Raw genomic sequence first — 10,583 nt, forward strand, 5'->3', positions numbered from 1 at the left:
AAGGGTGACACAATTGAGGTGGCCTTTGTTCCAACAACACTGAAAAAGCTCCAGAAGTATATTTATGAGGGTAAATGGTATGAGATTAGGACTTTCAAAATCATCGATCCAACCCTAAGGGAGAGGAATACTCATCATCCTTTCCAAATCAAGTTTACGGAAGAATCAACCATGAATCAATTGGAATCAGTTAATTCAAAAAACTATTTCCGATTCGAAGATTTGGGTGATATATATCGTTCAAGAATCCATCATCCCATTTCTTTTGGTACGTTTTAAATATACGGTTTAAAAAAAATTCAATTATACCCTGTGGATAAAGATTTTTACTATCTTTGAGTTGTTTAATCTTTAGACTTTTAATAATTTTGGAACTTTGTGGATTGGTCCCTCCCATATAAAGTACAAATATAGAACTTATACATAAGTAGTTTTATGTGGATGATAGATTCAGAAACAATTATTCTTAGATATTGCTATCTTTGTGTTGGTGAATCTTTATACTTTACATAATTTTAGAACTTTGAGAATTGGTTCTTCCCATATAAAAGTACAAACAGAACTTAGAAACTAAATAGTTTTATGTATATGATAGATTTGGAAACAATTTTTCATCTTTTTGAAATAAAAAAATGTCTTTTTATGGCAAAAAATAGATGTTTGCGGATGTGTAGTAGCTGTAACTGACAACAGAGAACATGCTGGCGAAGTTGTTTTCACGCTATTAAATGGCAGGTAAGACACATTTATTCCACATTTGATGTTGCTAAGATTTTTAAGTCTCACTCTTTAAAAAATGTTTGTATTAACTTCATCTGTAGGTATGAATCTATCAAGTGTCGTGCAGTAAATGAAACGACCGACTTTTTTTTTTTTTTAATAATAAATAATAATAACAAATATATAATATAATATAATAATAAACTACAACTAGTGGTCCCATACCCACTAGCCACCTAACCACAATCACAATCATCAGCGGAAAACATTACCAATATCCAATAAATATAAATAGCCAATATTAATTACAATCACAAACTAATGATCCAAACAACATCCAAAGAACCAGCAATCCTAAACAACATTCTAGGACTCCACTCTAGCAACCTAACAGAAGCCAGACAACCAAACGAACCACTAGAACATCCTCCTCTTCATCGCCCTGATTCCACGGTCACACTTTGCCTTTACCTGCACCACAAACACATATTGCAATGCATGAGTGTTTAATAAACACTCAGTAAGGCAATCCTCCCATCTACTGTTCTATACACACAAGCAATAGAGACATCTCTAACCATCAACCATCAACCAACAATCATCAATAAACAATCAACAAGCCAAACAACACATAAACAAGCATATTAGAAAAAATCTCCAGCTTAGATAAGCCATGGTCCTGCACTTACTTAACAAGTGATTCACAAAACTAAATACAACCAAATGAGAGGCTTTCCAATATCCAAGAACAACCAAACTTGTTCCTACAACCAATCACAACAACAAACAAATATTGTAAACAAACTACCAGAAAAAAATAGAAAAGAACAACCTCACAAGTGAAACCACGAAACCAAAACGAACCGTTAACTTTCTAATCCCTCCGGTGAAAAGCAAGGTATATACGTCCAGAAGCTTCCCACAAAATTTCAGCACGATCAGATTATAGATGAAACCGCAATCATCCCCGTAACACCCGCTGGTCTCAATCCGCGAATGAGAAGAAACGCCCCACGAAAATGCCAATATCTCCTAGAATATTAATCCAAATTCACTTCTGTAAAAAGGCGAGTGTACGAAAATCTCTTAGCTACAACCCTACCAAAAATCAATACCTTTCAAAACGATTTGACCCGTCGGATCTTCCTTCTCCCAAACCCTGACAGTTCTGTTTCTCTCTTAACACTAAGGAAAAAGCTTGATCTCCTTCTCTTTCTCCTTTACACTCAATAACCAAGAGTTAACTCTCTTTCTCTCCCTCTCTCTGATGACAATGTCGACCAAAGCACAAAAAGGAGGAAGTGTCGACAAAAAGAAGAAGAAATAAGGGTTTTTAGTTTTATTAAACTAAACCAGAATTTAATTAAACCAAAAATCAATTCCTTCGGTTTTCCCTACATCCCAATTTTAGAAAGAGGATGTTACAGTAAACAACTATGCTACCCTTTTCATGTATTCATGGGAGTCGTCAGGATGCCATCTCACATATCGTAATGAACCAGTGTTTTGTGTTTTGCGTTTCTGGAGGGTTGGAGAGTATGAAGGTATGATTGTTAATAGGACTTACAAGTTTTAATAAATGTTAAAGACTATCTATTTTCTATACTCATTTACAAAACTTTTATAACACTTTAAACATCTCTAGGTGAACCGTGTATTGAAAACACATTGGCCTCCTCCAAGATCTTTTTAAAACCGGATTTTGAAGGTCTTGAGCATCACAAGACTATGTAAGTTTAAATGTTTATTAATACCATGTAGTATATCATGCTAGGGTTTAACTTATGAATTTGCTTTCTATACTTAGCTCCGAATTTGCTGGATGCTACTACATAAATCGTATGATGGAGCATGAAGAATAATCGTATAAGGGGCTTAAGGTGAAGGCAGGTTATTTAAATAAAAATTATTATGAATATGTAAACTTTATAACTATTTGTAATGTTTGTATGACCTATAATTTATATTACTTTCAAAAATAATTTCTATTGTCTAAACGTAGTAAATTAATGTGACGCAAATCTTTATCCATCGTGATTTAATTAACCATACCGATTGTATTGGGCTCATCAAATTCATGAAAATTGAAAATGGGCTTCAAAAAAAATATATAAAAGTTTACATATTTATTAGAATAATATATATTTAATAAATGAGTCCATTTTTTAAAAAGTGAAATAAAATTCTTAAGGTACAACTTAACTGCTAATTTTGTATAATTCTAAAAATAGCAACCAATTAATCTATTAGTTTAATTATTGATAAAATTCTGACTTACCTATCTTCAAGAAACAAAAATTTAAAAGGTTTGAAACAATTGTTCTATATTGGTAAAAACATTATTTCTTAAAAAGTCTTATAAACCTATTATATGGAAGACAAAAATAATCAGACGACAGTATCCATCACCATAGAATATTCTTAACTAAGAATATATAGTCATGTACAGTATTGTAAATAGATGAGTTTCAAATGATACTATTTAAGAATATAATGTCTCTAGCTAAAACTCAAGTAAGACTTCTAATTAATTGTCATCTATTTTGTAATATGAATATTCCTCATATTTTTATTGCAGTAACAACTTTAATTCAAGCAAATTGTATAATTGAATATAGTGCATTATAAATATGAATTAATCAATTATGTATTATAGTTTCGATTAAAAAATTTATTATATTATCAAAATTAACCAATGCATGTATGGATGCAAGGACAAAAAAAAAGTGTTATTCTCAAAGTCTTAGCAATGATTAACATCAAATATACCGACTATAAAAAATACTACTAATCTGTAATTATAATCATAATTATACCTATTAAAATTATAAATACTAAAAAACAAAAAAAAGACACTAAAACGATTAAGACGCAACGCTACGTTTAATCGTGACTGTTTATATTCTTACAAATCCGAAATCCCATTTTCGTCTTCGAAAACAGTGAAGCAAGAGTACGAAACCCTAATTTGGTAAAATCATGAGAATCGATTACATTTCTGATCTTCATCGAGGACGAACGAACTGGTGTATTCACGCTAAAGTCTTGAATTCTTGGCATGTCACTGAGTTCTTCACAAAACGAGTTCTTCTTCTTGTGGATACGAAGGTTAGAGCAATTAATCGAAAATCGTTTTTACATAAATCTTTATTTTAATAGTGTTTATATGCTAGATTACTCACACGATTTTAAACAAACCTTGAAGGGTGACACGATTGAGGTCGCCTTTGTCCCAACTATACTTAAAAAGCTCCGGAAGTATATTTATGAGGGCGAATGGTATCAGATTCGAAATTTCCAAATCATCAATCCAACCCTCAGGGAGAGGAATACTCATCATCCTTTACAGATCAAGTTTACGGATGATTCAACCATGTTCCCGCTCGAATCAATCAACTCCAAAAATTACTTCCGATTCGAAGATTTGGATGATATATCGTGGAAGGATCAATCATCACATATCTTTCGGTACGTTTTTCGAAATTTAATTGTAATTTATTTATTTTAACATAGTATAACCAAATTGGAATGGATTGTTTTTTAGTTTTGTGTTGAGTTATCTAGAAACTCTAAAAGAATTTTGGAACTTTGTGTATTGGTACCTCAATAGAAAAGTACAAATTGAACTTTTACCAAAAGCTTTGGATACAAACATTCTAAAAATATTCTTGACTTTTTTCCAAAAATAGATGTTTGCGGATGTATAGTAGCTGTTGATGACAGAAGAAATCATGGAAATGGTGTTTCTAAAGTTGTTTTAACATTATTAAATGGCAGGTAAGTCACATTTATTGCATCTTTACTCATATTAAGATTTATAAGTCTGACTTTATTTTGTAGAGTGTAACAAGTATATTCATTTGTAGGAATGAAACTGTAAAGTGTCGTGCAATGGATTACTATGCTAACCTTTTCATGTCTTCATGGGTGTCAACTGGATGCCATCTCACATATCAAATTGAACCGGTGTTTTGTGTACTGCGTTTCTGGAGGGTTGGAGAGTATGAAGGTATGTACTATTAATAGAACTTGCTAGATTGTAAAAATTCGTAAGAGTAGGTTGTATACTCATCTAAATAATCTTTTTAACACTTAAAACATTCCTAGGTGAGCCGTGTATTGTAAACACATTGGCCTCCTCCAAGATCTATTTAAAACCGAAGTTTGTAGGACTTGAGAATCACAAGGCTATGTAAGTTTTTAATGTTCAAAAATATCAAGTGGTGTATCATGTTAGGGTCTAACTTATGGATGTGTTTTCTATTTTTTTAGCTCGGAATTTGCTGGACGTTATTACATTAAGCACATAATGCAGCATGAAGAGTAAACTGGAGAAGTTTAAGCTGAAGGCATATTTGTTAACAATCTTTTGTATATGCTAACTTTATAATTATTTTGAAGGTTTGTATGATCAAGTACTATAAACCCTTTTAAGGGTTGCTTTCCAAATTTTCTTGATGGTTTAAACGAAATATTAAATTATTCTGACCCAACTTCTACCTAATTTAAATTAACCAAATAATATGGATCAGGCTCAATGGATTTTTCCCATTTTGCAAATGGGCTTAACATTTTTTAAAACAAAATAATATATATTGAAAGTCCATTTAGAAATGTCAGATTAAAAGTTTAAAATACAAAATTAATTACAATTTAAAACATATTTAAAAAGAACACAAAACTAATTTGAAAATAGGTTTTTTTTTTTGACATTTTGATTTTATTTAACTCTTGCCCGCACAAGCGTGCGGGTAACTCTCCTAGTACAAACTAAATGTTTGTTGTTCACATACAATCTCAGCTTAGCTAATCGATATTGGTTCCGGAATTTGCTTTAACTAGGAGATGGGTTCGATGATAAACACGATTGATTGAAAGATTTGGGTAGATAAAGAACAATACCGATCCGTCGGTTTCTTTCGTAAAAATTATAGCTGTTCATCTTCTCTATTTTTTTTTATTACTTAATTTCCCACAGGTGGTGAAAACAAAAACAGCTTTCTCGTGGGCCATTCAATTCAAAATTGAGGCCCATATGTGCATTGTACGTCACAATATATGTGAAAGAAGTAAAAACCAAACTGTAAAATTGGGGGCCTAGAATAAATAAGACCTGGTCCATCATATTTCATCATAATGCATGGAATTGTGTAAACAAAACTAAACCCAAGAATTTCAGTAGGCATATCCTTTTTTTTTTTAACATCTACTTCATTAACTTTAATATGAGATTACAAATGTATCAATGAGCATACAATGAAAGTTGACTCTACAATTCATACAACCAAAACTTAAGTAACCCGAAATAAACGAAAAAGCAAAATTACACGTTGCTTTCTTTATTAGATAAGCCTTACATGCTAACAGATTGATAAATCTGTTATTTTCCTTGATTGTCTTCGTCTTCAATCTAATTTGATCTTCTTGTTTGGCTATCACTTCTTTTATGAAACTCCAATACTTTTTTTCAAGATCAAAAGGTTGTGATCCATCAGTTACATCACAAACCATATAATCATTTCCATCTTCGGCGCAAGGCAATGGCATTGTTGTGGTTGTAAATATCACCCATGAGTGTATCATAATCTCTGTTCTCTTGTTGATAATCTTCTTTGACTTCCAGAAATGAACGGTCCTTATGATTGCTTCATGTAACTTCTTCGACGGGTTGTCCTCCATTAGCAAAAGGAAAATGAACGCACGAATGCGAGAACGCCTCACACATTGTGGGACAAAAGATCATATAACTTTCGTCATCCTATGTGTTTGGCCATTGATCGTCTTCATAACAACCACGTTAGAGATAACTGATCTGTAATTGATGTAGCCAAAGCAACACCGTATTACGACCGATGTTGTAAGCATTCGGATGTGAAATCAGAAGATAGATGAACTGTCCCGTTGGTGAATCCTTCCACAGAGTGTTTCCCGAATCACCATAGGGTTGAAAACAAAGAGAATCACAAGTGTGATTCCATACTGAACCGTCTTATTCTGTCGAATGAACAAACTCCAATAACAAGAAGCGAATAACGATTGCAGGTTTTGAATGACAAAACCCATCCCTCGTTCGCCTTATTTCAAAGATAAAGAAACTAATTACAAACAGATGAAAGAAAAAAAACAAGAGTACGTCCGACGCTGGAGCCGACGTCGGGCGGGAAATCTGTTAACAGAAGTTGACGGTTTTGTCGTCTCTTAGATCACACTGTTTGATAGAGAAAGGAATGTCGCTCCAGTAGGCATATCCTTTATACTATAAACTTGACCAATAAAAATGCGTCAAATATGATTTATTTTGATATTTTAATTAAAAAATCACTAATAACAAAAATAAAAGAAAATAAAAAACTGTCAATATAAAATATATATATATATATATAAAACACTTTCATCCTTCTTTTTCTTCAATATCTCACTTTAAAAATCAAAAGAAAAAAAAGATCAGTTTCCTGATCCCTAAATTTGTTCACACATCAACCACCACGTCGGCCGAAATGAAAGACAACCAAGTTTTCAAACTATTTTGTCTCCTATTTAACTCCCAATCAACTCAATTTCTTATATATGTTCTCACCCTTTCCATCGTTTTGTTTTCTGAAATTTTCATCTTTCTCCCATAGTTACATCTCTATTATGTTGGTTAACCTCCCAAGAACATCCTTTAACAAAAAAAAAAAAAGATGTCAGTTGATCTCCCTCTACATATTTGTCATATTCACATAAATGTAACAAAGAAGCTAAACCATGGCTACTCCTTACTCAATTTCATTTCTCTTTATCTCATATTATTTTTTTCTTCTGATTTTACTTGGTTCAGGTTCAAGATCCAATGCAACTGGATTGTACTCCTTGAAAAAAAAAGCGTGAAAAAAAGAGTTCTATCTTCATAGACGTGGGAATTTTATTCCAAAGAAGTTACACGACATCCGAATTATTCTCATGGATGGATAAAAAAGGTAGACAAACCTGATTTTAAAAGTGATGGAATGATGAAAAACCAATTAAATTTTAATCAATTGTTTAGTTTTGGTTTTGTTTCAGTTAGATTTATGTTGGCCATACGAGGATATGTACGACTATGGAGATAGCATTGCCAATAGCCATCAAAATCCAAAAATGGTCACATGGTGGTTCTCTACGAATACTTCTAACTTGTATAATTCTTAATTATGGTATTAGATGAAAACGATTTCTTTAGTTTAGATTTTGTTTAAACAGATAAGACAAATCTAAGCATTGCTTGATTTGTGACAGGGAGATGGGATTTAAGCTAACAAATAACCCAATATTTGCTTCCGCATAAAGGAGAGTGCGAGTGAACTTGTGACAACCCGTCCCGTGGACCCTACTAGCCCCCCGCTAGTTGTCTTAACGGACCGTCCGTGGACCCTACTAGCCTTCCGCTAGCCGTCTCAACGGACTCCAAGCTGGCCCTGCAGGGCATCGATCCCAGTCCATCATTGTGGATATCCCAATCCACCAGTAGGTTATTGGTGCGCCAGGCGTTCCTCGAACCCTGGTCCTCACCCTTTAACAACCTTCCCACAGGACAAGTTGCCACCAATTGATCTGTAACAACCCGTCTCGGGGACCCCACTAGCCCCTCCCCACCCCCCCCCCCCCCCCGCTAGCCGTCCCAACGGACTCCAAGCTGGCCCTGCAGGACATCGATCCTAAACTATTCATCCAAATCCACCAGTAGGTTATTGGTGCGCCAGACGTTCCTCGAACCCTGGTCCCCACCCTTTAGCAACCTTCCCACAGGACAAGCTGTCACCAATTGATATTGTATAAACCCAACCCGCGGACCCCACTAGCCCCCCGCTAGCTGCCCCAACGGACCGTCCGTGGACCCTGCTAGCCCCCGCTAGCCATCCCAACGGACCCCAAGCTGGCCCTGCAGGGCATCGATCCTAACCCATCACTGTGGATGTGGATGTGGTTCAATTTTTATTGTAACAACCCGTCCCGTAGACCCCACTAGCCCCCCGCTAGCTACCCTAACAGACCGTCCTTGGACCCTGCTGGCCCCCGCTAGCCGTCCCAACGGACCCCAAGCTGGCCCTACAGGGCATCGATCCTAACCCATCACTGTGGATATCCAAATCCACCAGTAGGTTATTGGTGCGCCAGGCGTTCCTCGAACCCTGGTCCCCACCCTTTAACAACCTTCCCACAGGACAAGCTGTCACTAATTGATTATGTGACAACCCGTCCCGCAGACCCTACTAGCCCCCCCGCTAGCTGCCCCAACGGACCATCCGTGGACCCTGCTAGCCCCCCGCTAACCGTCCCAATGAAATCCAAGCTGGCCCTACATGGCATCGATTCTAACCCATCACTGTGGATATAAAAATCCACCAGTAGGTTATTGGTGCGCCAGGCATTCCTTGAACCCTGGTCCCCACCCTTTAACAACCTTCCCACAGGACAAGCTGTCACCAATTGATTATTTGGATGAATAGTTCCTATCCACCGTGAGGGGTTAGGATCGATGTCCTGCAGGACCAGCTTGGAGTCCGTTGGGATGGCTAGCGGGGGGAGGTTTTTTATATGACAACCTGTCCCGTGGACCCCACTAGCCCCCCGCTTACTGCCCCAACAGACCGTCCGTGGACCCTGCTAATCCCTCGCTAGCCGTCCCTACGGACCCCAAGCTGGCCCTGCAGGGCATCGATCATAACCCCTCACCATTGACAGAAACTATTCATCCAAATCCACCAGTAGGTTATTGGTGCGCCAGGCGTTCCTCGAACCCTGATCCCCCTCCTTTAACAACCTTCCCATAGGACAAGTTCCCACCAATTGATCTGCAACCCGGCTTATATAAAGGTAATCTCTCCTCCTCCTCTTTATTTTTCAGTTTATTGCTTTTAGTGTCTTCTCTGTTCTTTGCTCATCGCCGGAAAATTCATCGAGTTTTTCAGATCAATTCTATTCTTACTCGAAAACCATGATTCCTCCAAAATCCCCGAGTAAAGTTGTCAAACCGCTCATCCCCGGTGCTTTCGGTCCTTACCAGTCGTCTGTTCTTTCCTGGAACGACGAAGCAGAAATAAGAGGGTCGTGCGGGATCCTCTCAGAGATCGAAATCTGGTTCCCTAAAGTGCACGAGTCACCGGAAAATCCCCCTCCCGGTTATTGTTGTGTGTTTGAGTCTTTTTTCTCTGCGTGCGGATTATCCTTCCCGCTTCTCGAACTCATCATGCGGATGATGTTCGAACTGGGCTTCGCCCTTCCTCTGATGTGTCTGAATGTTGTTCGGACAGTTCTATGCCTTCAAACTCTGGCAGAACAGTCTGACTACTCATTGTCCTTGGCCGATTTTCTCCATGTCTATTCCGTCAAGACAGGTCGTACCAAAGGAACCCTCTATGTGAGTCCGCTCTCTGGGCTCAAATTTTTTGACGACCTTCCGGAGAAGGATGAGAAATGGAGAAAGTCATACTTCTTTTTCCTTGTCATAGAGCTCCCCTTGGGCTACTAGCGAGCTCGCATATTTTGAAATGGACTTCAAAAATTGGTAGCGTAGCACACTTCGCTTAATGTTAACTAATCTAATATCATTACTTCTTACCAATACTTCTTTTTTGTTTCAGCTCACTTCGAGCGAGGCCAGCTATCCGCTACATTTGCGGAATACTTTTCCCGATTCTGCAGCCAAGGCCAGAACGCATGGGATTCCTTCCCATGCAAGAGGATTTAAGAGTCCGGAGCTAGACTCAGAAGGCGCACCCTCGTTCGGTCATCCCCTCCTCTAGTTTTTGACACTTTCAACATGGACTATAGAGAGGAAAAGATCTTCAAGAGGGAGCTCAAGAATGCAGAGAAGGAGGTGAAGAGGCAGATGGCCGCTGCTC

General features: G+C 37.1%; 1 long non-coding RNA gene across 3 annotated transcripts; it reads right to left on the reverse strand.

Moving 5' to 3' along the window:
* Positions 1–900: 900 nt before the first annotated feature.
* Positions 901–2,008, reverse strand: LOC147918759 (uncharacterized). 3 transcript variants are annotated; one of them, XR_015592140.1, is made up of 3 exons: positions 1,836–2,008; positions 1,585–1,752; positions 901–1,191 (listed from the first exon to the last, which is right to left on the reverse strand). It is a non-coding gene; the product is annotated as an uncharacterized LOC147918759 (long non-coding RNA). The 3 variants fall into 3 exon arrangements; XR_015592141.1 differs by having other exon boundaries at positions 1,553–1,752; XR_015592142.1 differs by lacking the exon at positions 901–1,191 and adding an exon at positions 1,228–1,484.
* Between the last annotated feature and the right edge of the window lie 8,575 nt (positions 2,009–10,583).

This window comes from Camelina sativa, chromosome 20 (assembly GCF_030686135.1).
Source record: "Camelina sativa cultivar CO46 ecotype springtype chromosome 20, ASM3068613v1".
Lineage (NCBI taxonomy): Eukaryota > Viridiplantae > Streptophyta > Magnoliopsida > Brassicales > Brassicaceae > Camelina > Camelina sativa.